The sequence below is a fragment of the Hipposideros armiger genome, unplaced genomic scaffold (genome assembly GCF_001890085.2).
Source record: "Hipposideros armiger isolate ML-2016 unplaced genomic scaffold, ASM189008v1 scaffold_11, whole genome shotgun sequence".
Taxonomy (NCBI): Eukaryota; Metazoa; Chordata; class Mammalia; order Chiroptera; family Hipposideridae; genus Hipposideros; species Hipposideros armiger.
This window is the reverse complement of record NW_017731361.1, coordinates 4,963,889-4,990,247: the sequence shown is the minus strand read 5'-3', so window position 1 is coordinate 4,990,247 and position 26,359 is coordinate 4,963,889. Positions and strand designations below refer to the sequence as shown.

The window sequence follows — 26,359 nt, the reverse complement described above, 5'->3', positions numbered from 1 at the left end:
CACATATGAGGGCCAGTGACACTGCCCTCCACAGCTAAAATGATGAACAGCAGCTCAACCTGGAGCTGGGCTGCCCGTGAGTCGCTGGCGACAGTGTAGGCTGCAGTCCCTGTGGCAGTGGGTTGCCATGGGCTACCGTGTGTAGCCAGCAGCCAGCGTGAGCGGCCAGCAGCCGCAGTGAGCGATCGTCCAGAAGCCGGCGACTGATCTGCCTCGCCCAGGAAGAGCGCAATGATGGTGCCAACTTGGGCCAGTGAAGCAACGTCCTCCACAACTAGACTGAAGAACAAAACGACAGCAACTTGTCTGTTCCCCTTCCCCCAATTCCCCAGCACTGTTCCCATCCCCCCAATTCCCCAATAAAAATCTTTAAAAAAAACATTCCTTAATTAATTATTAAAGGAAGCTTCCAGTTTGGGGACCTGGACGTGGAGATGTTGACCTTTGGTGCAATGGCACCTTAGTAAGATTTGTGAAGTGAGGGCTATGCTTTCTAGTAAGGGAAGGATTATTATGAACCCAGACATGTTCTCAGATAAACCAGTTTGAGGAAAGACTACCTATAGAAATTGAGAACCTGGAAAAAGATTCTCTAAAACTAACCTTTGGTGTGCCCCTTGGAAGGTCTCGACAACCATGCTGGGGGTGATGCAGCCTGGGGGCCTGCAGAGGGCAGTGTTGGACAAGCCATTGGGCTCCGCCGCTGGCTTTCAACCTCAGGGTAGCTGAGAGAAAGGGCAATTCTCCTTGGATACAGTAGGGCGCTCAGCCTGGGAGGCCAAGCCCAGTCCCTTCTGGTGTGTGTGTTTGCACAGTGAATTATTCATAGGAAACGGGCTCCAGGGAGAGCGTAGGCCAGGGACTCACCATCCTGTATCTAGAATCACCACCTGGGACTGGACACAGATGAAAACCCCATTCATTCTTTCTCCACTTCAAGAACTGTATTTGGGGAAAGGACGTGAGGATTGAAGCCCTTGGTCTGAATCCACCATAAGATTTTTGTTTTTCCTCTTCTGAAATGAAAGCAACAGTGAAATCTCAATCATTTATAGCCTCAGATGACAGTGAGCAAAGGGGCTGAGGGCTGCTGCTCTGGACCCAGACAGATGGGGGCTAGGAAACCTCTCCTCAGCAAGGTTACCTTTCCCAGCCTCTGCCTTCCTGGCTGTCAGATGGGCCCAAGATGACCTTACAGGGCTGCTGTGAGGGTAAGTGAGACAATGCAGGACATGTGCTCAGCATTCGAAGGGCGTTTAGCAAGAGCTCAATCCGTAAAAGGGACGATGGCAAAGACGATGATACTGAATTGGCATTTTGTCAGGCAGGAGTGTCTCAAAACTTTCCATTCAAGTCTGAAGAGGAAGAATCAGAGGTGGAAAAAGTCAAGATATTTAAATGTTTTAAGTTCTACAAGCCTAGGAGTTAGAAGCAGAGACAGCCAGATGAGAAAGGCAGAATGAGTGTGATTCAAGGTGAGGCCCTAGCTCCTTGATATTTTGCCTTCCAGGGCTGGGGGTCCCACCCCAGTGTTGATAAAGGGTCTGTGTGCCTAAAATAGTGTGCACATGACGGCCATATGTATATGGACTCTATGATGTTTCCACCAGCCTCAGACATGAAAGCAGTGACTTTGTTTATTACATTTATCCTCTGTGAAACCTCGAAGAGTGGGGATGAGCTATCTGAAATAAAGTTAGTAATGTGGACTGATTGCTTGGGTATATTAAAAGTAAGGCTCAGGACAAGACCCCCACTCATCTGCCGGTACCCGGGAAGAACAGGGTTCAGGGAGGCATGGAGACAACTTGGACGAGATAACTATCCTTTCACCTGGCCGCTGTCCAGCCCCCAAATAGCTTTTTGTCCAGTCCAAAAATAAGATCACATGGGAGAGGGAGAAATAAATACGCAAGTGTTTGTCCTTGGACTTTCCATGGGTTACACCAGGATCAGCTGCACTGGCAGAGGGTGGCCTCACAACCAGGCCACTGCCTCCTCCCCAGGCTCCCCAAGGCTGGGAAAACAACCTGTATCAAGGTAGGTGTGGCGTGTGGTTGGCACTCAGCCCTTCTCTTGGGGCTCCCTGGAGCTCCATTCACACCAGAGAGGGAGCAGGAGAGAGAGGACAAGAGCATCCAACAGCCTCGACTCCAGGGATATAAGGGCATCGCCTCCTCCTGTTGAAGGACACTCCCTCTTGATGGAGAATGGGAACTCCCTCCCTCCTGCAGCCGCCTGTGTGCAGCCATCCTGGTAGGACAGGGTGGACGCTGTAGGCTGTTGCAGCTGCCGTCACCCCTGAAAGAAAGTAACCCAGAGCCACAGCAAAGAGGTGAGTGCATCCATTTTTCCAAGGGGCCCATATTGTTCTGGCCTTTCTGCCCGGTTTCAGCCTTGTGCTCAGCATAAACGCTCTCCCCACCCCCTTCTTCCTCTCCTCCTCCCTGATAGCAGTTTGGGGCAGGCTTGAGTCTATGTGACGGATGCTACAGTAAAATATTCCTGTGCTCCCTCTCTCATTCGGAGGTCCATTTGCTGCCAGCAAGAGCGAGGTAGGTCTAGTTCTCAGTGGGGAAGCAGGAAGTGATTCCTACCAAGTGAATTATCTTTGCTGAGATCCAAGAAGATGTTTTGCAGGAAATCATTAGACAAATCCCATTACAGTAGAGTTAATGCTGAGTTTTTAAAAGCCCTGCATGAAATAGGAAATAAAAGGATGCCAGCTGATCTCTTTGTAATTGGGCAAAAGGGAAAAACAGAAATGGGATATGCACAGCTTCCTTTCCCCTCAGCCCCTTCCCTACCTCTCCCTGGCTTCCTAGAGCCCTGAAAAATATACTTAACAGATCCAAGCACTCCTTTCTTTGGATCAGAACAAAAGGAATAAAAATCAAGGGTTTGGGGAGAATTGCTCTGTAAGCAGAGTCAAGGAAAAAAGAAGAGAAACGTATTTTGCAGTCGTGGTTTCCCCTTCTACTGTCTCTGCACTCCCAAGCACATGACATGTACCTGTGCCTGTTCAGGGACATGTAGAGAGGTCTCCACCACTTGCACACACGTACCATTATTCCACGACACTCAGCACCCGTCTGCTACGGGCTACAAATATCTATGCTTAGGATAGGTCAATAAAATGCTGGTGGGAACAAGACAACTACTTAGATAAGTTAGGATTCTTTTAGTCACAATGGAATGAAAACCAGTTTGAAAGGACATACACAAAAAAAGGACATTTTTTCCCTCCTGTGATTGACAAGGCCAGGGCTTCACTATGGTGAGATCCAGCTGCCCAGATGGTGATCTCTTGAATTTGTCTTTCCCCCATTTCTTAGCTTTGCATCCCTGGGTCATTCTATTCCTAAGAAGGCTCATCTGTTGTGGTGGCAAGATGGCTCCCAGCAGCTCCAGGCTGACATCTTCCTGGGACAGCCACCCCAACACAGTTCTAGCTAGAGTCACAGGGTCACATTTCACTGAACAAGTGGGGGTATGGTGCCCATCCATGCCATAGGGGTGGTCACCCCCATCCAAAAACCGTATGGACTGAAAGCAATGAAGGGCTGGGTCCCCAAAGACGATCAAGATGATAGTTGTAGGAGAAGCGGGCTGGGTGCAGGGTGGCAAAGGTCAATGGCTGCCACTGAGTTGTCTCTCTGCCATGGTCTAGATTGAGTCAGAGCTCCTCTGACCTAACTCCCCCTCTTTCTCCCTCTATAGTCCACACAAATGAATTAGTGACAGACGGTCACATAGTAAGGATAATTATTAGTAGAACAGGTAACTGAAAGACCCCATAGCATGTCATTTCTAGAGATCCGTGATACCGGGAAAGACACAGAAGGCTTGTCTCTGGCTCTGTCCCCAGACCACCCCCCATGCCCAGACTCACTGGGCCCCCAGCCTGCCTGTGCTCACATGGTTCTCCCCTTCACCTCTGTCTCCCTCTGCTCTGCTGATGTGAATCCATCTTGCCTTTCACAAGTCACCCTCTGAGGCTTTATCTGGCTCATCCAGCCTTTTCTGATGCTGTCTCCCTCTCTGAACCTGGGTGGCATTAACTCCCAGTGTAGAGCTCACTGTTTACCCATTCTTTCAGAGCTTCACATGTCTTGGTTCCTCTCCCACCTTGGATTTTACATTCCTGGGGGAAAATTATGTTTCATCCTCTGCCCTCTCTGTGGTGCCCAGTTAAGTGCTTCCAATTAATTGAGCAATAGAAAACCAGCCTCCCTAAACAGCTTAGAGAGGATGGCTAGATTACTTGAGGTCCTTAATTCTGATTTTTAAAATAATATCATAACCATAGCAAACACTGATTGAGTACTGAAGTACACTGGAGCCCCCACAGGCATCATCTCAGGTAATCCTCGCAATGACCCTACGAGGCAAATATGGCTATTATCTCCCTTTAACAGATGGGAAAACTGAGTCTCAGAGGACTGAGTGACTTGTCCTAGATCATACAGCTAGTAAGTGGCGACATAGGAGTTAGAACCCAGGCATGTCTGCCATCTCAGTTCCTGTTCCGTTCATCGTCTACATACTTATCAGCAGAGCTTCCTGCTGCCTGATTTTAAAGAGCAAGAGGTGCAGGTGATCGGTCAGCGAACACGAGGAAGCTCAGATATTTGAACCCCTCTTCTGCCACCTGGGCTCCCAGTGCCTCTACAGGGGGCTCCTTATTAAACTGATTAGCTCGTACACAGAGGCAAGGGGTCACTCACTCCCCTACCCCAACAAGGTCAGGGCACAGGGATTTCACAAAAGGCGGTACCTCTGGGGGTCTGTAGAGAGCAAGGTGCTTTTTGATTAAATGAGGGTACAGTGATCTTTGGGGAAACAGTAGCTGAAGGGTGGGATTTAGAATTGAAGCTTGCCCCTCTGCTCCATGGTTAGGCATGGCCCCGACCTTTTTCCTGCGCCCTGACCGGGCTGACCAGGCAGTGGGCATCTCTCAGAAGGTGGCTTGCGCAATTTGGAAAGCCATCAAATTCTGATCCCAAAGGAAGCCAAACTCTTGAGAAAATGGTCACTATTTCTGATACCCTCTGTGCCTCTGTATCCAGCCCTGGGCCTCTTGGGTGACACAGTCACCTGCAGTGCTGGGGAAGCCCTTGGCCTGAGGGTCCCTGGTTTCTGTGACACACACTAACCTATGCATATGGGTGGCATCTTCTCAAGAGCAGATCCTGTTTGATTTATGCCATGAAGCCTCACAATACCCCGTGAGAGGGTCAGAGCCAGGGTGCCCTCACAGCCAAGGCACAGCAAGATCGGTCATGTCCCAGAACACACAGAAGCCAGGAAGGGCCCGGATTGGGAAGAGAGGAGCTCTGAGGTCCTTAGGATCCAAGCATGCTCACTTCTCCATGAGGTTATGATAGAAAAAATACATAAATAAAACCAAAATAATTAGACAGGCTAAGTAAAATTCCTTGGGTAATCTTGAAGAGAAAAACCGCAGCTAGACCCAAGAGAAATGAAAACATGTCCACGCAAAAACTTGTATACCAATGGTCACAGCAGCACTATTCATGAGAGTCAAACAGAAGAAGCAACTCAATGACCTTATAACTGACGAGCGGAAAAATAAAATGTGGCCTACCCAGGCAATGAAATATTATTCGGCAATAAAAAGGAATGACATTCTGAAACATGCTACAACACAGATGAACCTCAGAGACGTTATGTTTTTTAAGGGAAACAACCCCATACTGTATGATTCCATTTATATGAAATGTCCAGAACAGACAACTCTACAAAGACAGACAGCAGATAGTGGTTGCCTAGGCCTGGCCAGAGGGGGAGGTGAGGGATGATTGCTAATACATATGGGGTTTCTTTTGGGGATGACAAAAATGTCCTAACATTAGATAGTGGCAATGGTTGTACAACTTCGTGAATATAACAAACATCACTTAATTTTATACTTTAAATGGGGGCACTGCATGGTATATGTCTGGTATCTCGAAAAAATTGTGAAAAAACAAAATAAAACCCAACCATGGCTGATGAAATAATTAACCCTGTGACAGGGCTTCTCTGAAAGATGGGAATCTCACTCTGCCTGCTCTGATGAGCTTATGTCTTGTCTCATTGAGCTTGGCCACAGGCCACCAGACAATTCAAGTGGAAAGAATAGAGATGGAAAAGATAGAACCCAGAGATTTCTCTGCAGAGTCTAAACTAGGAAGATCTTTTTTTCCGTCTTTTTTGTACAGATCATTTAAATTTTTATGGGATCAATCTCACTATTCTATTTTCATTCCTGGGTTTCCAATCATGCTTCCAAAGCATTTCCCATTCCAGGGTCATAAATTGTATTAACTAGTGACTTCCTCTGATGCTTTTCTCCAAAGTTTTCCTCTAAGGTTTGTCTCATTATATTTAAAACACTGATTCCTCGGGAAAGTCGGTAACAAACTGTGGATCCAGTTGTTTTTTGTTTGTTTTGCCAAACAGCTAGTTGATGATTAGTTCAGGAGTTTCTAATTTGGGATTGAAATGGACTTGGTGTATCTTGTAACTTCCTGAAATTAAATGTAAAAAAATGTGCGTGGGGTGTGTGTGTGTGTACACGGGGAATGGGGTTATAGAGCATGTCAGTTTCTCAAGGGGTTTTGTGACACAGAGAAACCGATGGGTTCTCTATAGTCCATCACCTGGGGTCCAGGTAAGCTAGTTGTATACATTCCAATGCACCAAAGCAGAATCCGAGCCAACAGGACAGTCGTTAAACAATCACAGGGGAGGCCTGAGTGATGACACCTGGGGAAAGTTCTCTGTCACATGTCAGGTGAGAGTCACATCATCTTTCAGTTTGACATTTTACTGACACAGGGAACAAGATGTGACTCTCACTGGCTCCCCTTGGGCCTGTAAAATTTTAGGTTTTTAACAATCCGCTGGCAAATCAATGGAGCTGACAACACATGGGGCCCTCCTGTCACATGGAATTTGAGGAGACTTACAGTCCAATAAGTATACATAAATATAAAAGTGGAATGAAAACTGCCATTGCAAAGGAAGGTGGCAGATCGTTATGTGCAGATTCATGCATATATAGACAACACCCACTGTGTGCCAGGCATTGTCTAGACTGGTGGTTTTCAAAGCGCAGGCCCTGGACCAGCAGCCTCAGCATCACCCGGGAACTTGTCAGACATGCAGATTCCCAGGCCCACCCATGACCTACTGAGTTAGGCACTCTGGGGGTGGGGCCCAGCAACCTGCATCTTAATAAACCCTCCAGATGGTTCTGATGTACATTCCACTTTGCGAACCACTGGTCTAGGTACTGGGACTATAATGGTGAAAACACAGATAAGATCCCTGTCTCCTCATTGAGTTGACATTTCAGTGTGTGTGTGGTAGGGGAGGCAGAAAACAAACAAACAAGTAACTGAAAAACAACCATTTTCAGATAGCAGTTAAGAGCTATGAAGAAACAGGTCTATGGTAAGGATAGTGATGAGGGGCTGATTTATAGCAGGTGGTCAGGGAGGAGGTGGTCTAAAATGAGGCCAGGATGGTAAACAAGAGCCAGCCATGCAAAGACTTCTTGAGGGGCAGAAAATAAATACGTATACTTCAGGCAGAGGGAACAGCAAGTGCAAAGGCCCTGAGGTAGGACCATCCTTGGCCTGTGTAAGGAGCAGTATGATTGGAGCACAGTGAGCAAGGAGTGAGTAGGGGACGGGTCTGGAGAGGCAGGTGATGGTAGCAAGCTTAGCTTTTGTTCTAGTGCAAAGGAAAGGCATCGGACAGTTTTGAGCAAATAGGGACGTGATTTGTTTACCTTTTAGTGGGATCCCTCCGGAATAAACCGTAGGGAGTAAGGGTAGAAGCAGGGAAGTCCGCTAAGAGGATATTACGATAATCCAGGCAAAAAATATTGGTGCTTGGATGGACTAGATCGGGGGTCAGCAAACCGCAGCTCGCTGCAAGCCACATGTGGCTCTTTGGGTACATACATGTGGCTCTGAAATAAAACTGAAAATGAAAATAAAACTATCACAGTTTCATTTATAAAATTTTAAAAGGATATTATTCACATAATGGTGATTTCATTTATTTTCTGGCACTCGAATAATTTTTCAATTGTTGTGAGGGACAGGATTAGCTCTTCCATCTCAAAAGTTTGCCGGCACCTGGACTAGACCAATTGTGTAAAGAATTATTATTAAGTGAAAAACAAACAAACAATAATGCAGGACACTGCGCAAGCTAAATTGTTTTTAAACATATGCACATTCAGGCATATAAAGACATTTTTTTCCCCCTGAAAGGACCCAGAATAAAAGTTAATAGTGGTTATCTTTAAAGAGAGGGGGTTAGTGAGGGTCATTTTATGCCTTTCTGTACAGTGTACATTTTTTTTTAGAGATTTTTATTGGGGAATTGGGGGATGGGAACAGCGCTGGGGAATTGGGGGAAGGGGAATGGAAAGTTGCTGTCCTTTTTGTTCTTCAGTCTAGTTGTGGAGGACGTTGCTTCACTGGCCCAAGTTGGCACCATCATTGCGCTCTTCCCGGGCGAGGCAGATCAGTTGCCAGCTTTTGGACGGTCGCTCACAGCGGCTGCTGGCTGCTCACGCTGTCTGTTGGCTACACACGGTAGCCTTTGGCAACCCACTGCAGCAGGGGCTGCAGCCCACGCCGTCGCCGGCGACTCACGGCAGCCCAGCTCCAGGTTGAGCTGTTGTTCAGCATCTTAGCTGTGGAGGGCAGTGTCACTGGCCCTCATATGTGGGATCCGAACCGGGGCCCTCTGGCGTCCCAAGCCAGCTCTTAACCAATGTGCTACTCGGCCAGCCCCAGTCTACATTTTTATCATGTGCACAAAGCATTACTTTGCTTTAAAGATGAAATATTTTTAAATAAAAATGGGAACCTTGAGATCAAGGGAAACATAGACTAGAATAGGTGATGGGTGATCAATATCAGAGAGGAAGCCCACCTCTCGTGGAATGGCCCTTTCCAAGCATCTGCCCTGACCTCCAGTATCCTGCTGGAGATCCAGGCTGACAAAGGGGGGCCAGCTCCCGTTCTTGGGTTACAGCAGGCTCAGAGCAAAGCCCCTTCCCACTTGAGAACCACTGGACCCCATTTCTGTCCTGCAGCTCTGGTGACATTTGTGGGCTATGAGGTCTCCTTGGGCAACTAATACAATTTTCTGTGAACGTCTGTTTCATTTCCCTTTGCCCTGTTTGTCCAATCGCTCCCCTCCGTCCTCTTAGCAGCTGGTTCACCATGAGGCCAGCATGCCCTCCTTCTAATTGCATGATTGGGCATAAACAGAAGGAAATCCTTTGCTGGAGGGAGAGAGTGGCACGCAGCATCTGATTTCTCCTGTCAGCTGATTAGGATTTGTTGTTTCCCCTCAAGGTCAAATGAGATTAGAAAGAAAGAAAATGCAGTGTGTTTGGTGTGCATTTCCCATAACTGTCTCATTTATGAAAACTGGATGAATGAAGGGGAGATTTTAAAGCAAATATTGAATGGCAGTCTTAAGATTCGATATAACATACAAGCTATATCTGGAGAGAAAGAAAATGTATTTTTTGGGGGGGAGCATTTTGAACCCTGCTGATTCTGTCACGCTCTGATTCCTTTTTTACATTGATGCAGTTTAAAAGGGATAGTTTTATGTCCTGATTTTCAGAGGCACTGAGCACAGAATGAGTAAAACCATGGCAACGCCACGTTCTACTCTTATTGCCCTTCTAAATAAAGCTCTTATAAAGGAGGTTGAGAGCCACTTTCTAGAATAGCCACCACCGAAGTGCTCAGGAGAGAGTCAGTCTCCTATACGTGGAAGGAAATGCCTCACCTCCGGCACCAACCACCACCTTGATACGTGGATGACTCCGGCCAAGGCCCCATCTCTGTGGATAAACCTACCGGGCTTCTGCTCGGGTTTCTGTGGGTCCTCCAAATCTGTCATTTTCTTCCTTTCCCAGACCCACGCTCTGCAGTGCTAGTAGGCTCGCCTGTGTTTTAATCACTGCAGAAACAGCATTAAAAATGGTCTAAGAACTTTGAGGGAAGATGTGGTTTCTATTACAAACTCTGCATAGGATCTAACATACTGTGGATGCTTACTACGTGGCTTCGAGAGCTATTATTTCCACAGACTATTTCCTGGCCCAGAGCGGGAGCTATTATTCTGAGGCCGGACTTCGACTAGGTAACCTCCAAGTCCTTCCCCCACTAAATAATAGTGAGGCCTAAAAGCATTACCATTTCCTATTTCATGACTCAAAACATCTGAACATGTATCATTTAAAAAGATACATCGAGATACTTGACATGGGGGGTGAAATAAATAGGGAATCTGAGGGGTGTTCAAGTGAAATTTTTAAGACTTTCATCATTGAGGTGGAACCCTCATTCAAATTATATTACAGTAAATAAGGAACTGACCAGTCATTATGTCTCAGTATTTGGACAGCAACATTTCCAAACAGCCAATGTGTAGTAAAGAAATACGTTTATATCAGTAGGTAGGGGTTACAATTTGCCTAAAACCTGCGTAGTTTGTTTGTCTTTTTTCATGGCATTTCACAACTGGATGTAAGGGGAAAATAAAACTAAAATAATGACCTACACTTATATTACCCGTTTTCAAGGTGCTTCCACACACTTTAGCACTATTTCATCATCACAATAATCCTGTCAGCTTGCAGGGAAGATGTGGTTAGGAGCGTCCCATTAATCTCCGTGAGGAGGGAGGAAATCCGGAGCCCCGAGGACCTGAGTTGCCCAGGAATGGTCAACATCGCAGCGTGGGCAGGTTCCAGGGTGTTAGAGGTGCACCTGGATGAGGCTCTGAGCTGCCTCTGTCCTCAGATCTCGAGGGTGTTTCCTAACATTAAAATCTATCATTCTGTGCAATTAAAAAGAGTTCACGTGCACACTGGATTACAGCATAATAATTCTCCAATATCGAGAAGCATATTGTCCAAAATATTTTTTACCTAAATATGATTCAGAAGGCCCTTTGGAATCGTGCAGATGCTCAGGAAGATTCTTATGTTTTTAAAAGCCAATTATCAGTACCTGACTATGTGGAAGTGGCAGTTCATGGAGGTTCCAGTTAATAAAGTTTAGAGAAACGAGCTTTTTCTGTACCTTCCGGTCCCTTTGAGGAGAGCTGCTGCTCATCCATTGTCAGAGTTATGTGATGGTTTGCCTCTAGTTCTCTGTTACAGGAGACAAGCGTCTCCCAGGCTCATCCCTGCAGAAGGTTCACAAAAGGCTCCCTGGGTGCTCCATGGTGAGTGTGGAGAACAGGCTTCTACCTCCAGCTTCCCGGAGCAAGGAGAAACCAGAGAGCATATTTCTATTGTGTTGTCAGACAAGTCATGATGTATTTTTTCTACATTTTTGATTGAAGAAATGCTTCATGACTTTTCCGACAACCCAATAGTTCCGACAGGTCAATCTGTACCTCTCTATCTGAATCAGCAGGTGGGCAGGCTTTCATGTGCATGCACGTGCGCGTGCGCGCGTACACACACACACAGACACACACACACACACACACACACACACACACACACTTTCACATCTCTCCCAGGCTCAAATGCCTGCATAGGGAACGAGGAGGGGACTCTGCATCAAAACTATTAATCATGTTTCTATTTGGTCCATATCCTTTCAGTCCTGCTTCAGTCCCCACCTTCTAGCCAGAGTTATTTGCACAGGCACCTACCTTCCTTCCTTCCTTCCTTCTTTCCTTCCTTCCTTCCTTCCTTCCTTCCTTCCTTCCTTCCTTCCTTCCTTCCTTCTTTCCTCCCTCCCTCCCTTCTTCCCTCCCTTCCTTCCTTCCTTCCTTCCTTCCCTGTCCTGGCCAGTGGCATCAAGATGCTGTCCTCTGAAGAAATCCCCACATGTGAAGCTGGGCTCACCTGAGGACGCACCTAGTGCAGCAGCGACAGGCTTGACCTCTGATGAGGATGCAGCCCCTCCCCAGCCCTAACCTGGGCGGCCATGGCCTTGAGAGGCTTTGCAGAATGCCCTCTGCAAGACTTGGCTCTGGGAATGGCACAGACACACACACAGATACACAGACACAGACACACACAGACATACACACACAGAGACACAGACACACACATGCACACACATACACATAGACACACACATGCACCACACACAGATACACAGAAACACACACACACAGACACACATACAGTCAGAGAAACACACACACACACACACACACACACAGAAACACAGACACACACACACACACACACACACACACACACGCATACGCACACCTACACACTGTACAGCGATGCCAGGTGACAGAACAGAAAAGGACTCCCTTTCACCCAGCAGCCTTCTGATTCCAGAGAAGTGTCTCTGAGCCACGACCTGCTGTTTCCCTGGTGACCAAGGCCTCAAAATAAACAGGATTCTGCTCAGACGGGCCAGTAGTCCACTCGGTTCAGCCATTTGCCCCAAGACAAACCACGCTAAAATAACAGCCAGGAGAGCTGCTGCCACTGTCTGCTGTGTCTGCTTCCCTTCGCCGCTGGCCAATAGCTCCGTGTTCCTGGGCCTGCTGCTAGCTGTCCAGAGTGGGGGGCACTTAGCGCTCTGTACGTCTCTGTGGGTGGTTGTTTAAAGGCAGGTCCCCTCTGCTCATAAACAAGGCCTGAGAGAGACCTAGAGACTGACAGTTCAGCCCCCAGCCTGCCTCCCTGCCTTTCACATAGCCCTGCGGGACCGGTAGCCGGCTCTGTGGCATGGTGGCTGGAGGCGGACCAGCAACCTGATGTGCATGCCACAGCCCGTCCCCTCTCCCCACACAGAGCCGCAGTCACGGAGAGAGAGCCAGCTTGAGGCTGCCAGGGAGGCAGCTGCAGCGCGGTGACAGTGTCAGACACAGAGCAGGGGACAGCAAGTGGACTTCCTTTCCTCTCGGAGGGAGAGAGGCACAGTCCTCAGCCTGCAAGCTCTTCAGGTAAGAATTGGGTTTCTGTTCTAAGGAATAAGAGCAGGTTCTATCCAGACCTGAGGGAGTGTGTGTGTGTGTGTGTGTGTGTGTGTGTGTGTGTGTGTGTCCTCGCGTGCAAGTGTCAGGCTACATGGAAAAGAAAGGAGGAAGAGAGAGGTTAAGGCAGTAAGGTGTTTTAAGCAAATACCACTGGAATGAGCATGCCTGCAAGTGAACACCCCGAAGCTCCTCTCTGGCTGTGTTGAAACCGTGGTGCAGCCTGCTCTGGGGGAAGGGCCCGCTGATGGCACAGGCACGGAAAACTAGCATCTGGAGGTTAGAGACCCTGCAGCCTGCGGCCCCATAATCATTATCCGCCCCCCTCCTCCGCTGCCAGGCCGGTGAGGACTGGAGGGGGCGGGATGTTCTCATTTACTTAAAGTGCTGGATGCAGCCCTTGCTGTTGGCAGAAGCGGAAAGCTGTGGTCTTAGTGAGTCTGGCTGGCATTATCCTGCTGTGTCACACTCACCCTTTTGGGGAGCCTGGAAATTCAACTGCCTCGCAAAGCCTATCCATGGGCGGGGGTACCTTAGATTTTTATCAACCTTTTGATATAAAAGCTGGGCTGAAACATAGAATTATCTGCGTGTGTTTTGATAGGGTGGTATTCTGATGGCCCCCCCTGGTCACCTGGATTACTTCCTCCCTGACCTTCTGATCTTTGAAAATCACATCCTCATGTCAGTGCCCCTCCAGATAGGCACCAGTAGAGAAACAGCAGGGATGGCTAGCCACTGGGCACATTCTTGGGCACTTATGCCAAGCCACTCCCACGTCAATACTACATGGCAAAAGTATGCAAGGCTTCCAGACAAGGGCATTTGAAAACTTCAGACCTCCGGGTACTGGGGTGAAAATTTCGGACATTTAATCAAGTACCCATTTTTCAGAGAGCCAAGAGGGCAGGCACCCACCTTATCTCGCCTCTCAGGCCCAAGAGCTCCCTCGGCACCTCGGCACCTCGGCAGAATGCAAACACTGCTTTCTCTAGCTGTTTAAACCCACCCCCCTCTCCCTGCCTCCCTTTCTGCTTCAGTGACCGGCACTTTCCCTTTCATTTGCTACAGGGACTCGACTGGTTATGATTTCGCTCCGCAAACACCAGTGGGAGGATGGGAGGATGCGAGCAACCTGGCAGAGGGAGGGAGGCTCTGTGTGAGGATGAGCCCGCCCAAGGGTGGCAAAGCGTTGGAAAGCAATGGGCCTGCCTTTGCAGAGAGGTGTCCAGCAAAGGGCTGGCTAGCTGTTAACTGGGGCCATTTGTGTGAATGAGTGTGGATTTTGGTGGAGACTGTGATTCACAGTCACAAATTCCCTTTTCCTTTGTTTTCTTTGTATGGGGTGGGTCATTGATGACTTCCGAGGAAAGTCCCCTGTAGAGATTGCATATGTGAAGGCAACATACCAGATCGGTTGCTATGGGCAGCTGGCAGACGGCAGGGAGACTTTCTCCTCTTGACCCTGCCTTTTTTAGTAGGAGTCAATAGACTTGTGAATGAAGTACTTAATCAAAGGTGAAGATAATACATAAAAACTTAAGGGAGAAAACACTGCGTTTCTTGTAAACCGCCCTCTCAACTCTGGTGTGCACAGACACATAGGTGGCTTGCCTGGTTCCACAGAGGACTTAAGGAAGCAGCATTCAGTTGGTTATATGGTTTGAGTTTACAGTAGCACCAACCGTGATGATCATATGTTCAGTGGTGATGATGGACGGACATCCGAAAGCTCCATCTACACCTAGTGAAGGCACATCTTATCCCAGGTCAGAGGGTGTGCTCGCACACGCTGCTGACAGACATTCTGTGGACCCGGAATACACCTCTCAGCATCATGGAGCTGCCAGCCCTGCTGTGCTCGCTTCCAGGGGCGAGGGGTCCTGCAGAGTGGAAGGCACGCCCATTCTGCCTCATCTAACAGGCGATGCTTAGCTAATGCAATGCTCCTTGATTTAAGATGCTGGAAAAACAACCTGTAGTCATTTGTGCCACAGGCATGCCCTGTTTTAGGTCACTCTAACGCCTACCGTATTTCCCCATGTATAAGACACACCTTAACTTGGGGCCCGAAATTTGAAAAAAAAATGTATTACATAAAGTTACTGGACTCAAGTTTTATTCATCATAAAATTCATACAACTCCTCATCGCTGTCAAGAAATTTACAACCACTGTATAAGTCGCACCCAGTTTTTAGACCCCAAATTTTTCGAAAAAGGGTGCGTCTTATACATGGGGAAATACGTTCTATATGACGCAGAGATTGTACCTCAATGAGTATCCTTCCTTAAGAAAGGATTTGCTAATCAACAAATGTTCATCCAATACTGACAAGGTGTCCCCTTCTCAAGATGTGACTGGATCCAGCCCACTCAACCCTAGAGAACGAAGGGGACCTACCTGGGAGGGTACGTGACAGAAGGAGCCTGGGCTGGCAGGATGTCCCACTCAACTGGGACGTAAAGGCGTCCAAGGTATAGGACAGGACAAGTACCCGGACTAGTGGCCCACAGGGAGAGAAGAGGGAGGGACAGAAGAGTAATTATTTTGATTTCTAAATATCACTACTTAAGAAGGGACAGCATAACACAGTGGCTAAGTGCATAGATTCTGCAGCCAGACTCCTTGGGGTTCAAGTGCAGCCTCTGCCACTTAGTCCTATGACCTTGTGCCCCGGTTTCCTCATCTGTAAAATGGGGTAATAAAGTACGTCTTGTTGTTGAAAGGATCAAGTGAGCAACGCTCCTGCTCTGCGTGGAGCTTCGCTTGTGCCTCTGAGCATTCAGAAACAGAAGCACTTCTGTGCCGGCTGCCAGGGTTTGCTGAGCTTGTCTTGTGCATTCCCCGTGCCAGGCACTGTGCCTGGCTTTATGTGTGCTATCTGGCTGAATTCTCGTAACAAGCCTGGGAAGGAGGGGGTGTGACAGCGGCAGGAATTGAGGTTTGCTGGGCTGGACCACTTGCCTAAGGTCACACAGTTCCCAAGGGGCAGAGCCAAATGTCACACCGGGCTGCGCTCCCAACCGGTATGCTGTCTACGTTTTGGGGGATCACTGGAGGTGTCCTGCGAGGCAGGTGGAGTCTGGTGACAGGAATTCAACAACAGGTGATATCTGAAGATCTAGAAAGCAGGCCAGGATTTAGAAGCTCTGCCAAGAGATGTAGGACCCCAGCTTGGCTCACAGGCAGAATCTCTACTATGAGAACCAGTAGCTTTTGGGACTGGTGTCTTCAGGAACACGACAGGAATGCAGGCATGGGGGACATGGTGGGCCTCAGGTTTAGTGGATGGTGCCCAAGAAGGGAGGAAACAGTGCCCAACAACAGAGACAGAGGCACAGCAAGGGTGCTGGGCCACTCACGGCTCCTTACATCCCTCAGGCCTAAGGTCGGAGGTCCTTTTGGGCTAAACCCAAGGTCAAGACTGGATGACCAGTTGTGGAGAGAGGAGGAATGGACAATGCAGAATGTAACTTAGTTTCTGGGTGCAGTGACGTTTACCATGATATAGAAGACTTGATTTGCCAATGTGATCCCTCTAAATAGAATATTTAAAATGTGACTTACAGAGTTTTGTTTTATGCTTAATGGCTCAAGGCCACCACTCTGACCTCATCCAAGGAAGACTGGCCATGGGAACAGGAGTGATGGGAGTGCCCACCTTGCACCAGGGCTGTGTAGATGCAGGGGGTATGAATGGACATCATCTCCGCCACTCCAGGACCCGTGGTCTGGTCCGGGGGGGGTTCAAACTTTAATGTGCATAAGAATCACAGGGGAGCTTGTTTAAAAAAAACAAAGAAACAGATTTCTGGGTCCTACCCACAGAATCCCTGCTTTAGCTGCACTCCTGAGGGGCCCAGGGCTCTGCCTTTCCTGGGTGGGGCCCAGGTGTTCTGAGGCCTTTGGTCCACAGGCCACCATTGTTGATGCCCAGGTCTGACTGTTGCTCTGCTTCCCTTGTCTTCATTACTTTGAATGAGAGCACAGAGTCACGTGACCTGGCTCAAAGGCAACTTGCCTCTTCTTTGTCATCACCTTCTCCCTGAATTATCATTTTCCTTGGTCTCGACCTCCACTTATAATCAAAATAGTGACAGCACACCTTCTGCACACTGAGTTACCATGTGTCTGGCACAGCACTAAACCCTTCACATACGCTATTCTCTCATTCCATCTTCACAACCATCCCATGAGGTAGATTCTATTATTACCCAACTTTTACAGGTGAGGGAAGGACCCACTGCTCGTGAGGGGCTGACCAGGGATATGAACTCAGGACCAGCAGATACCAGAGCACAGACACAGCCTCTAGGCTAGTCTATGGCAGTACTTTCAGTTCTTTGTCAGTTCAACCCTCCATTCTCACTCTTGGGTGTCTTTCTCCAGTTCACGTGCCTAACTTGTGCACCCCCGTTCCCAGACCCCCATACAATTTCTTCAGAAGATGATGTGTCCCTGGGCTTCCCTACTTTTATCTCACTCAAGAAGTTAAAAAATGTTGGGGAAATGGGCAGGTGGGTGTTATGGGTTGGATTGTGTTGCCCCTCAAATTCCTATGATAGAGTCCTAACCCCCAGTATTTCAGAACAGGATCTTATTTGGAGATGGGGTGTTTATAGAGGTAACCAAGTTTAAATGAGGTCATTAGGATGGGACCTGATCCAGGATGACTGGTGTCCTTATAAGAAGGGGAAATTGGGACAGATAGCAGCAAGATGACACGAAGAGACGCAGGGAGAAGATGAATTCAAAAGTCAAGGACAGGGCCGGCTGAGTGGCTCAGTTGGTTAAGAGCTCACTCAAGAGTTTGAGCTCTGAGCAACAGTGGTTCGAGTCAGCCCGAGCTGAGCAGCCGTNAAGAGCTCACTCAAGAGTTTGAGCTCTGAGCAACAGTGGTTCGAGTCAGCCCGAGCTGAGCAGCCGTGAGCTGCCAACAGGTGGCGGGATGGCTCCAAAAAAAAAAAAAAAAAAGTCAAGGATTGAGGTCTGGGACAGACCGTCTCCTCACAGCCCTCTAAAGGAACCAACCTGGCTGATACCCTAATTGTGGACTCTGGCCTCCAGAACCACGAGACAATAAATTTCTGTTGTTTAAGCCACCCAGTCTGTGGTACCTGTTATGGCAGCCCTAGCCAACCACTACAGTGGGAACCAGATTCTTTAGGCCCTGACTTTGGGATGATCAAGTTGAAGGTCAATGCATTTATGCCAAGTTGTGCCAGCTTTTCCTTTTCTTTAACTCTGAGTGCTTTCCTGTTGGTTTAAACAGTGCTCTTGGGAGCCATAGGTAGGCCCAAGGTCCAGGAAGGAAGAAGGAATGAATGAAAGGATGAAGAGAGAGGAGGGAAAGGAAAGGAAAGAAAAAAAAAAGGAGGTAAGAGGAGAAAGAGGAGAGAGGATGGAGACTGGGAGGGGGCACACTTGAGACCCACTAATGACACTTCAGGCTCATTCAGCTCATTCGTGGGGCACCTGCTGTGTGCCAGGGAGCCTGCTAAACACTGGGCTGCAACAGAACCCGGAACTGTTGGACCTGACCTTCATGAAAGTTAGAGGCTAGATGGGGATACTGACATCAATCGTGCAGTAACTCTCCTGAGTGGTTCCATGAAAGCAACAGGCAGAGAGAGGACTGGGCCCATTCAGGGGTCTGGAGAAGTTTCAGCGAGGAGGGGATACTTGGGTTGAGATCTGAAGGACCGGCAGGCATCAGCTAGGTGAGGCCAGAGTGTTCCAGGTGGAGACAAGAGCATGTGCAAAGGTCACATGGTGTAAGGAAGTGTGGCATCATCAAGGAGACAAGGGAAGCCCAAGTGTGGCTGGAGTGCAGGGAAGTGGGGCGGGGCAAGTCCGAGCCTCAGGGGCAGGCGGGGCCCAACCACAGCCACCACACTGAGGATTTAGGTTTCAGCTGACAGCCGGAGAAGGAAGCCATCCTAGATAGGGCAAGCTGTCATTCCCACAAAGGAAATGTTGGGACAGAGATGCTAATGGCATCAGCCAGCAATGGGTCAGCCCGGAACCTGGGGTTGACTGCACTGTCTTTAGGGAATGAAGTTCTAGGTCACTTCCCAAATAGTGTTCTAGCCATGGTCCCCCCTCAACAAAGCATGTTCTAGGTGTTTGTCATGAACCCACCGGGAAGAGTCTAATTAGGGCCAGTTGGTTCCTGTCAGTGACGCTAATGAGCAAGTGTGGCGCCAGGCCAGGCTCAGACGGGTTGACCAGGCAGCCCCTTCTTTGGCATCATTTGGACACAAAGAGGCCTTGTGAACAGAACGCCCCCAAGCTCCCCCCACCCCCACCCCACCCTTTGCCTGCTGTGCTTTGCCTGAAGCTGCAGGAGAGAGTGAGCGTGCTTTCAGGAGGATAATCACTCAGCAGGACTGTGGAGAAGAGCAGAGTCAGGTTGTGAAAGGGAAAGAGGTTAAAGCAGGAGGCCCAGGCAGCCGCCTCCAGGACACCAGCGGTGAAAGGGGGCAGAGAGTGCTAGAAGGAGGAGCGCAAAGGAACCAGAGCCAAATTTTGCCTTATTCATGATTATACACAAAATGCAGCAAGACGGGCCTGTGGCCGGGTGGTATGTGTGTGTGTGTGGGGGGGGGCAGGTGCAGTTTGGTGTTCGCACCCTCCCTGCTACCAGACTCACACACCATCCCGCCACTGGGAGACTTCCCATCAATGCCAACTGTTAGCATAACCCGGTGTGAGTCCCGATGTAAAACTGAACCCCTTTGCCATATGCCCTGCCTGCCACAGAAGGAATTCCCTTCCTTTTTCTTTGAGCAGAGCGACGGGATTTGGCTAAGCAAGGATGAGTTCTTGGGGCAAGTGCAGCACATGCTAGAGAAGACAGGTGGCTTTCAGGAAGGGGATGAAGCAGCCTGGAGGCCTCTTCGGGAGCAAGATCCTCCCTAACAATGTACTTGAACTTAAAATGAAATAGTCCTACAACATGAAGGTCCCCTGCTGCCCTGCTGTTTCCTTGTCAGTCTTGTTTGTTCCACGGGACAATGATCAGCCTGTGCTTCTCCAGCACTTAAACATCCTCATGTCAGGAGCCTAGAACTAGTCAAGAAAGCAAAAGTCCCCTTAAGCGTGGAACAGACTACAGGCTCCTGGCAGACATTCCCAAAAGACGATTATAAAAGAGTGGACTTCAGCAGGCAACTTTTGCTCAGTTCGCAGCAAGGCTTTGGGATTCCCACCCATGCAGGGTATGCAGGTCCTCAGGGCAAGAACTCCTCAAAAATTCTGCCCCATGGCCCCGGCCTTTGAGCTTAAATCACTTGAAAACTGACTGTGGGGATAAAAAGGACGGCCTGGAATAGGCTGTGAACTGCACTGCCATTGTGCATTTAGGCCCCTTGATGCCCCGCCCCTTCTCCCAGAGTGACTGTGGATAAGGAAGGGGTCCTCCTATGCTTTGCTTTCCTTCTCTACAAGAGCTCCTCTTTTGAGGGTGGTTGTGGAGGTTCATTAAGGGTAGTATGAAAAGCTCTAGCTCTCTCTGGGGATACTTGCTAATTTCCTTCCCTTCCTTCATGGCCCTCCTGACCATCACAGAGCTATGGATAAGGGGAAAACCCGGTGGTGACCAATGTTTCAGAGGCTTGTGAACATGCTCTTGCATCAGGTACCATGAGCACATCCCCTGGCTTCTGGAGCAGCACAGAAAACTGCGTGGGAAGGGGTCCAGGTCACATTCTGCAGGAGGGGATGCTGGCAGGCCCCACACTTCGCTCTGCCCCTCACTGCACCATGGGGGTCAGGCCCAAAATATGGGCTGTCAGCCTGCGGCTCCCCTGGGTCATCAGACCCCGCGCTAAAGCCTGAGATCGATGGTCTCCCATCAAGGAGGTGGACCCCTTCCTGACCCGCTCTGACCCTCCCATACGCCTCTCTACCTCCCACCGAGGAGAACGGAGGGTTTCATACACAGCTGGTTCTGGGTGGATCCAAACGCAGGCAGCGCAAGTGGTGGTGGGGGGGAGCGTTTCCAAGGCAACGCCCCAGTTGTTGCTAGTGACCCATTGACCTGACCCTCCCCGCCTTGCGCTGCCCCAGAACCGAGCCAAGCCAGGGGAGGGCGGCTGCACCTTGGGATGTCTGGCTGAGGCCCTACTGTGGTGGGAGGTTTGGATCCCACGCCGGGATGGGCCCTGGGGAAGGTCAGGGGCAGGCTGAGCCAAAGCAGGCTTCATCGCCCCTGTGTTACCTCCTGGCCTTCCCCTCTTCTTCTGATGACATGGCAGCCAGAGGGGGGTGTGGAGGCCCCTCTTTCAGGAATTGTAAAGAATACCTCTTTAAAAATAAGTGCTCTGAACACAGCTTGCTGTAAGATGGAAGCATATACTTGAGTGGTCACTTTAAAGTCTTCTCCTAGGCTGCAGATCAAGAGAAGGCGCTCCGGTGACTAATTAGGAGTCTGACAGTCATCAGACCGTTGCAGCCCCAAAGTCAGCGTTTCCCCAGAGTCCGGAGTCAGATCCCTTCCCCTTCCTCACCAGCCCCACATCCTGCTGGGCCTGCGTTGGCCTCTCATGTTTCTCATTATCTCTCCCCCCATCCTCCCTAAAGGCTTCTCACTCCACCCAGGGGTTTTATTTTTAAACTTGCACAGTAATGCTAGGGCTGAGCAGGACGTACTGCCCACATTCACGGGAAACTGGGCTGCCTGGAAAAGTATCCCCCTTTTCGGAGACTTCCTTCCCCCCTCCCTCTCTTCCTTTCATATTTATTGGGCACCTTGTCCAGGAGGGGCCCTGCCCAGGGATTACAACAACAAAGGGACAGATATGGTCCCTGCCCTTGAGGAACTTACATTCTAATAGGGCCGGGGAGTGGGGACAGACAGAGCATGCGTGCGCACACACCTACATACACACTAAGTAAGCCAACAAGTAAATAAAATAAGTAGAAATTGAGACAAGATCTATTCTACAAAGGAAACAAGGCATTGGAACAAGGGAAGCTGCTACAAATTAGGTAAAGAGGGAAAGCCTTTCTCTCTAAGGTGACATAGATGCGAAGACCAGAAGAAGGGGGGGCACCATGCACGCAAAGAGGGGGGTGGAGACTATTCCTCACGGAGGGAAGAACATGTGACAGTGCCCTGAGGTGCGCAAGAGCGTGTGTGTTCTGGGATCCAACAGAAGGCCAGGAGACCTCACGCTGCCCGGACGACGGGGAAGGAGTGGAGAGGATGAGGCTGGAGAGGTGTGCAAGGACCAGATAGATCATGCACAGCCCTGGAGTCATGCAAAGGGTTTGGGCTTTATTCTGAGTACAGTGGAAAGCCATTGGGGGGAGGGGGGAGAATCAGGAGGTGATGTGCAGTGATTGACATTGTAAGGCCCTCACTTGGTCCCAAGTGGAGAATTGACTCGAAGAGGGGCAGGAGGAAGGCAGGGACATGCGTTAGTAGGGTTTACAGTCATACAGAGAGGAGATGGGGGGCTGAGGGTGCAGGGAGGCAATGTCACAAGTAGAAACAGGCTGGCTCTTCCAGGAATTAACCTGCTACTAGATGTTTTCCTTCAGAAGAGCTCACAGAACAGTACCCTGCCCTCATAAGACAGAAAAGAACACCAAGGCTCAAAGTCCTAGCATTGGTCGGTATAAGCAATACAGTTTAGATACCCTACTGCTTATAACTAGCCATGTTTACTAGATTTCCAAACACAATTAAGTAAGATCTTTGTACAACATGGGCTCCCAAGATTTTCTGGAAGCTATATAAATACTCTATACCATGGCAGCTCGCTCTGTCCTTTACAGCTGTGGCTGAGATATGAGGCCAAATGGCTTTGACTGAGTGATCTCACCTACGTGCAAATCTCCAAGATGACTTTCCATGCCTGAATGACCTGAACAGTGGTCCTTGTCCTCCAAGAGAAATACAACTGTGCTATTGCTCTTTGGAAGAAAGGAGATGGAAAACAAAATAGAACAGCAATGTAATCATTCTACACTGAGGAATAATAATAATAAATAGCTATTATTTGTTGTGTACCTCAAGGCACTTTATTTAAAGTAACTCATTTAATCCTCCAAAAGGCTGACGAGGTAGGTACCACTGATGATGGTGCTGAGGCTGAGAGGGAAGGGAAGTGATGGTCAGTGGTAGGAGTGGCAGGCTCAGAGCTCAGAGGCTGGTTGGCCTCCCTTGGAGGAAACCCACGTACCAGGGCTGTCTGCTGAGGTCACTACTGTGCTGTTAAAACTGCACAGAAAAAGGCCTGATAGTAGAGCAGAGATGTGAGCACATTTGTTTTCTTTTGGGGTTTTAGTGTTCTAATGTGTTGACTACACAGTGCCTGGTATGTAGTAGATATTCAAGCACTATTTAGTGAAATGATTGATTTCATGAGTATATATTACTTAAAAAATATTTTTACATAATGAAGTAATATATTTCATCATAGGAGATGTAAGTAATAACAGGAAATGAAATTTAAGAAATTTTAAGAAAATAAAAATGTATCCATCTCCAGAGATCATCACTGGTAAAATATTGGTCATATTGATTGATTGATGCCTTTTTAGGTTTTTTTTTTCCTGCGTTTATGTCTGTCTATCTATGCATGTGTGTGTGTATAATTAAAATACTGTATTTATAGACTTATTACTTACTTTTTCACTCTGCAATATATCATGGGCAGCCTACATTCTTCTAAAAATTCTCCTAAAATAGACATTTCAATGGTGGCAGGGCATTCTTCTATAATTTATTTAATGGGTCCTCTATGACTGGATATTCAGTTTGTGGCCACTATTATTAATAATGCTGTATTGAACACCCTTCTACAAAAACATTTATGCATAGTTATATTACTGTTACAGAAGAAAGAGCATTCTACAGTATACTGAATACAAAAGGAAGAGAGAAAGACTTATTTTTAGGGCTCTTTTGGGTAGGCCAACTAGCATGTTTCTTGCATCTGTCCTTCAGAATCACTTAAAGCTGAGGAGAGGTCATTTAGAATACTTCCCATTTTTTCATGTCCTGGTCATGATTCACGTCTCAAGTATATTTTTTGGTGCAATTCTGCCACAATGGAGGCAAGTTAAGATAAATCCCAGCTATAGCTAAAATGTGGGTCCTGAAGTTAGGCAACTGGGTTTAAATTCCAATCCTACTACTAAGCAGCTGTGTGACCCCAGGAGAGTTCATTTTTCTGAGCCTCAGTTTCCCATGTGAAAATGGCACAAACCTCAGAGGTAAAATTGTCAATTTCTCCTGAGTATCTGCTTGGCATGGAACAAATGCTCAGAAAATGGTGATTACCCTTATTATGAAGATGAAGGAAGTGTTTCTACACAAGTTCAGTGCCTTAGAAAACTCCCTCCCAACCTACACTGTAGGATCCAAGGAAAATGAACTTAAAAATCACTCAACATACCCTCTGCCTATATTACCCTTTTACCGTGTGTGTGTGTGTGTGTGTGTGTGTGTGTGTGTGTTGAAATCTAAAATATTTAAGAAACCACTAAGTCTTTTTTCCTCTCTTGTCAAGAACCAGGTTTGTTGGAGTAGAGATGCTATATTTAATTCTGTTGTTCGCAGCTGCATAAGAAATGTATCCTTTCTTTCCATTTAGCCAGCTGTGTTTTATAACTGTCTATCCTAAAATAAAAACAAAGCAGGCAAAAGAAAAGAAAAGAAAAGAAAAAGGCAGAACTGTCTACTGTCTACATCAATTCTAAATTGCTCTAAGTTTTATATAACAAAATAGAAAATACCTAACCCCTAAAACAGATGGCACAAGGAACTAATTTGACTCATGTATCTGTTTGTTAACACAGACTCAATACTGGCACATAGTAGGTACTCACTGAACTGTGCTGATTACATTTCTTGAATATATGTTTTCCTTAGAAATAGCAAGCTGTTGAGAAAGAAATCAGTACATTCATTTAATCTAAATACTGTCAGAGTCTGTTTGGAGAGTTAGAAGAAGATGATAGATGATTACATGAACAGATGCTTTTTTAGTTTGCAAGTTGAGTGTTGGAAAACTTTTTCCTCCGAATTCATGGCTCTTAAAATATGTTTATGATCTTGCTGAAACTGTGTAGGGATTTCTCTAAACCGCCGTCATGGGGAGCGCATGGGATAAAATACTTCTGACGTTCAGGCCAAGTTTTTCCATGCTTGTCTAACTATGGGGACTGTTCTGAAAAATCTTGGTGCATGTGCTCTAGTGTATCCAAATGGCCCTAGAAATCACAGATAATTGTAAGGCAACCCAACATTGGGCCAGGATATTAATTGCAGGGCAAACCCCTAAATTCAAAGAACCAGGGGTAACCGGTTAGCTCAGTTGGTGAGAGCATGGTGCTAACAACACCAAGGTTGCCGGTTCGATCCCCGCATGGGCCACTGTGAGCTGAGCCCTCCTTAAAAGAGTCAACTATGCCATTGTAGCATGAAAGCAATGTGTAACCAATGACCATGGCTGCTCCCCAATAAAATTAAAAACAAAAAAGAACCATGAGGAACCCCATAACTTCTAAATAAATCACTAGAAGTCATAGAACCACCAGCATGTACTGCTGTCAGGTAGTTTTTTTCTTCACTTGCTTTGCTGGTGTTGGCTGAGTGCCTTCTGTGTGAACGAGATCATGCAATGGGGGATTCAAAGATAAAATGTGTTCTCTGCTCTCATGCTGTCATAAGCTAGGTAGAGGGAGAGACAAGCCAACGACTCAATGGAATCTTAGAAGGAATGAAATATTTGCTAGGTAAAGCACTGCAGTACGGGGCCCTGAAGGAAGGAAAGACCTTTCTTACTGGAGATCAGGGAAGGCTTTGCAGGGGAGGTAGCATTTGGTGTAGACCTTGAAAGATAAGAAGAGTTTTAATTAGTAGAAATTGGAAGGGAGGGGCCCTCCAGGCTGAGGGAACAGCATGAACCAACTCGTGAAGGCCTAGAAGTACTTGGTGTATAAATGGGGAGAGGCAGCGCCCCAGATGGCTGAGATGAGGAAGGGTATAGCAGGAGGAGAAGCTTTTCAGGCCAGATTTGGGGTCACTGAAATGCTTTGTCCAGGACTTTGGGCCTTAATGTCTGGGAAGCGGGAAGCAATGCAAGGTTTCTGATAATGGAAAGGTTGGCACAGGTAGTGTGATCCTGTACCTTTGGGGGTCCCATCTCCGGTGGCTTCTCCTCTGAGCTAACCTGCTGCACTGGGGATCCCTGGGAGTGGGGAATGTTCCCCGGGGTGGTTGCCGCTGTCCACTCCCCGTTGTTCTCCCTTGAAGATCCCATCTCTCCCGCATCTGCCTCCAACTCTGACTTCTCTCCGGAGCCCCATTTCTGCTGCCTGCCCAACACTCCGTT

General features: G+C 48.0%; 1 protein-coding gene across 6 annotated transcripts in view; it reads left to right on the top strand.

Annotated features, from left to right (window-relative positions):
- Window positions 1–1,932: 1,932 nt before the first annotated feature.
- The window catches only part of FGF1 (fibroblast growth factor 1), a 95,068-nt gene continuing 70,641 nt past the window's right edge, over window positions 1,933–26,359 (top strand). For 2 of the 6 annotated variants that reach the window (XM_019663231.1, XM_019663202.1), the window contains exons 1-2: window positions 2,047–2,335; window positions 12,827–12,978. The gene's annotated coding sequence lies outside the window, so the exon portion shown is untranslated. Of the gene's footprint in view, window positions 2,336–12,826; window positions 12,979–26,359 lie in introns of all 6 variants that reach the window. The other 4 variants (XM_019663206.1, XM_019663235.1, XM_019663224.1 and 1 more) reach the window with 4 other exon arrangements.